This window comes from Eschrichtius robustus, unplaced genomic scaffold (assembly GCF_028021215.1).
Source record: "Eschrichtius robustus isolate mEscRob2 unplaced genomic scaffold, mEscRob2.pri scaffold_713, whole genome shotgun sequence".
NCBI classification, from domain to species: Eukaryota; Metazoa; Chordata; class Mammalia; order Artiodactyla; family Eschrichtiidae; genus Eschrichtius; species Eschrichtius robustus.
The window spans coordinates 50,001-55,000 of record NW_027175589.1 but is presented as its reverse complement, the minus strand read 5'-3'; positions in this window follow the sequence as shown (position 1 = coordinate 55,000).

The window sequence follows — 5,000 nt, the reverse complement described above, 5'->3', positions numbered from 1 at the left end:
TGGACCGGGACCGGGACCTGGACCTGGACCTGGACCTGGACATGGACCCGGACCCGGACCCGGACCCGGACCCGGACCCGGACCCGGACCCGGACATGGACCTGGACATGGACATGGACATGGACATGGACATGGACATGGACATGGACATGGACCGGGACCTAGACTTGGGCTCCGTCGTCTCCGGGGTCCCCCGGCCGCCGGGTCGACCAGTTCTCCCCGCGGACTTGGACTTCGACTTAGACTTGGACTTCGACTTGGACCTGGACCTGGACATGGACATGGACATGGACATGGACCTGGACCGGGACCGGGACCGGGACCGGGACATGGACCCGGACCCGGACCCGGACCCGGACCCGGACCCGGACCGGGACCTGGACCTGGACCTGGACCTGGACCTGGACATGGACCTGGACATGGACCCGGACCCGGACCCGGACCCGGACCCGGACCCGGACCGGGACCGGGACCGGGACCTGGACCTGGACCTGGACATGGACATGGACCTGGACCCGGACCCGGACCCGGACCGGGACCTGGACCTGGACCTGGACCTGGACCTGGACCTGGACCTGGACATGGACATGGACCCGGACCCGGACCCGGACCCGGACCCGGACCCGGACCGGGACCGGGACCTGGACCTGGACATGGACCTGGACCGGGACCTGGACCTGGACCTGGACCTGGACCTGGACATGGACATGGACCTGGACCTGGACATGGACATGGACCGGGACCTAGACTTGGGCTCCGTCGTCTCCGGGGTCCCCCGGCCGCCGGGTCGACCAGTTCTCCCCGCGGACCTGGAATTGGACTTAGACTTGGACTTCGACTTGGACCTGGACCTGGACCTGGAACCGGACCGGGACCGGGACCTGGACATGGACATGGACATGGACCTGGACCTGGACCTGGACCTGGACCTGGACCTGGACCTGGAACTGGACCGGGACCGGGACCGGGACCTGGACATGGACCTGGACCTGGACCGGGAACTGGACGTGGACGTGGACCTGGACCTGGACCTGGACCGGGACCGGGACCTGGACTTGGGCTCCGTCGTCTCCGGGGTCCCCCGGCCGCCGGGTCGACCAGTTCTCCCCGCGGACTTGGACTTCGACTTAGACTTGGACTTCGACTTGGACCTGGACCTGGACATGGACATGGACATGGACATGGACCTGGACCGGGACCGGGACCGGGACCGGGACATGGACCCGGACCCGGACCCGGACCCGGACCCGGACCCGGACCGGGACCTGGACCTGGACCTGGACCTGGACCTGGACATGGACATGGACCTGGACATGGACCCGGACCCGGACCCGGACCCGGACCCGGACCCGGACCGGGACCGGGACCGGGACCTGGACCTGGACCTGGACATGGACATGGACCCGGACCCGGACCCGGACCCGGACCGGGACCTGGACCTGGACCTGGACCTGGACCTGGACCTGGACCTGGACATGGACATGGACCCGGACCCGGACCCGGACCCGGACCCGGACCCGGACCGGGACCGGGACCTGGACCTGGACATGGACCTGGACCGGGACCCGGACCCGGACCCGGACCCGGACCCGGACCCGGACCCGGACCCGGACATGGACCCGGACCCGGACCCGGACCCGGACCCGGACCCGGACCCGGACCGGGACCTGGACCTGGACCTGGACCTGGACCTGGACCGGGACCGGGACCTGGACCTGGACCCGGACCTGGACATGGACCCGGACCCGGACCCGGACCCGGACCCGGACCCGGACCCGGACCCGGACATGGACCTGGACATGGACATGGACATGGACATGGACATGGACATGGACATGGACATGGACCGGGACCTAGACTTGGGCTCCGTCGTCTCCGGGGTCCCCCGGCCGCCGGGTCGACCAGTTCTCCCCGCGGACTTGGACTTCGACTTAGACTTGGACTTCGACTTGGACCTGGACCTGGACATGGACATGGACATGGACATGGACCTGGACCGGGACCGGGACCGGGACCGGGACATGGACCCGGACCCGGACCCGGACCCGGACCCGGACCCGGACCGGGACCTGGACCTGGACCTGGACCTGGACCTGGACATGGACATGGACCTGGACATGGACCCGGACCCGGACCCGGACCCGGACCCGGACCCGGACCGGGACCGGGACCGGGACCTGGACCTGGACCTGGACATGGACATGGACCCGGACCCGGACCCGGACCCGGACCGGGACCTGGACCTGGACCTGGACCTGGACCTGGACCTGGACCTGGACATGGACATGGACCCGGACCCGGACCCGGACCCGGACCCGGACCCGGACCGGGACCGGGACCTGGACCTGGACATGGACCTGGACCGGGACCCGGACCCGGACCCGGACCCGGACCCGGACCCGGACCCGGACCCGGACATGGACCCGGACCCGGACCCGGACCCGGACCCGGACCCGGACCCGGACCGGGACCTGGACCTGGACCTGGACCTGGACCTGGACCGGGACCGGGACCTGGACCTGGACCTGGACCTGGACATGGACCCGGACCCGGACCCGGACCCGGACCCGGACCCGGACCCGGACCCGGACATGGACCTGGACATGGACATGGACATGGACATGGACATGGACATGGACATGGACATGGACCGGGACCTAGACTTGGGCTCCGTCGTCTCCGGGGTCCCCCGGCCGCCGGGTCGACCAGTTCTCCCCGCGGACTTGGACTTCGACTTAGACTTGGACTTCGACTTGGACCTGGACCTGGACATGGACATGGACATGGACATGGACCTGGACCGGGACCGGGACCGGGACCGGGACATGGACCCGGACCCGGACCCGGACCCGGACCCGGACCGGGACCTGGACCTGGACCTGGACCTGGACCTGGACATGGACATGGACCTGGACATGGACCCGGACCCGGACCCGGACCCGGACCCGGACCCGGACCGGGACCGGGACCGGGACCTGGACCTGGACCTGGACATGGACATGGACCCGGACCCGGACCCGGACCCGGACCGGGACCTGGACCTGGACCTGGACCTGGACCTGGACCTGGACCTGGACATGGACATGGACCCGGACCCGGACCCGGACCCGGACCCGGACCCGGACCGGGACCGGGACCTGGACCTGGACATGGACCTGGACCGGGACCTGGACCTGGACCTGGACCTGGACCTGGACATGGACATGGACCTGGACCTGGACATGGACATGGACCGGGACCTAGACTTGGGCTCCGTCGTCTCCGGGGTCCCCCGGCCGCCGGGTCGACCAGTTCTCCCCGCGGACCTGGAATTGGACTTAGACTTGGACTTCGACTTGGACCTGGACCTGGACCTGGAACCGGACCGGGACCGGGACCTGGACATGGACATGGACATGGACCTGGACCTGGACCTGGACCTGGACCTGGACCTGGACCTGGAACTGGACCGGGACCGGGACCGGGACCTGGACATGGACCTGGACCTGGACCGGGAACTGGACGTGGACGTGGACCTGGACCTGGACCTGGACCGGGACCGGGACCTGGACTTGGGCTCCGTCGTCTCCGGGGTCCCCCGGCCGCCGGGTCGACCAGTTCTCCCCCCGAGGACTTGGGCTCCGTGGGCCTCAGATACCTATCCTCTACTTGTGTCCTGAACGATCGGTGTGCCGAGTTCGTCTCTTTTTATTAAGATTAAACGTGTAAACGAGAACCACTGAAGTTTAAATAGTACTCTATTTTTATTCTCCTCGCCGGTGGACGGTCCTCCGTTGCGGCGGCAGCGAGGGGAAAACGACAACGAGGACAACAGAAGGAAACTCTAGCTCTCGACGTACTCGTGCCGGCTGAGGCCTCCCTGTCCCTGCTGTCCACCTTCCGTGGAATCGCAGGGACGTTGGAGAAAAATGCTTCCGGGTCCTAGGTCCCAGGTCCTAGGTCCCAGGTCCCAGTTCCCAGGTCCCCAGGTCCCCAGGTCCCCAGGTCCCCAGTGCCCCGTCCGCGGCCGTCACTGAGCGGAGAAATGCGCACCAGGAGGATCGGGTTCGTCTTCGTGTCCCCGCCGCCCTGCTGCTCCCGATTCCGATGCGGCCCGCTCACTCGACTGCCGGTTGTCGGGCGCCACCTGCCGGTCGCTCGTTTTTTAAGAGGTCGACCAGATGGCTGGGCCGGCCTGGGTGGGCGGGGCTAATTTTTGAATGACGGAGGGAGGTGTTACAGTGGGAGGAGGGCAGGGGATGCTAGATCATGGGCCAGAGGCCAGAGGCCAGGGGGGCGGGGGATGGAAGCCACTCCAGTCTTCTTTTTTTGTGTTTGTTTGTTTGTTTGTTTGTTTGTTTGTTTATTTTTTCTTTTTCTTTTTTAATTTTTAAAAAAATTTTTTATTTTTAATTTTTGGCTGTGTTGGATTTTCGTTGCTGCGTGCAGGCTTTCTCTACTTGTGGCGAGTAGGGGCTACTCTTCAGTGTGGTGCATGGGCTTATCATTGCGGTGCCTTTTCTTGTTGCATGAGCTCTAGGCGTGCGGGCTTCAGTAGTTGTGGCACACGGGCTTAGTTGCTCCGCGGCATGTGGGATCTTCCTGGACCAGGGATCGAACCCGTGTCCCCTGTATTGACAGGCAGATTCTTAACCACTGCGCCACCAGAGAAGTCCCTTATTTATTTATTTATCTATCTAACCATTCATTCATTCATTCATTCATTCATTCACTTATTTACTTATGGCTGTGTTGGGTCTTCGTTTCTGTGCGAGGGCTTTCTCTAGTTGAGGCGAGCGGGGGCCACTCTTCATCACAGTGTGCGGGCCTCTCACTGTCACGGCCTCTCTTGTTGTGGAGCACAGGCTCTGTGGCTCACGGGGCCCAGCTGCTCCGCGGCATGGGGGATCCTCCCAGACCAGGGCTCGAACCCGTGTCCCCTGCACTGGCAGGCAGACTCTCAATCACTGTGCCACCAGGGAAGCCCTTTTTTGTTTTTAATAACGCTTTTCAAATTATTC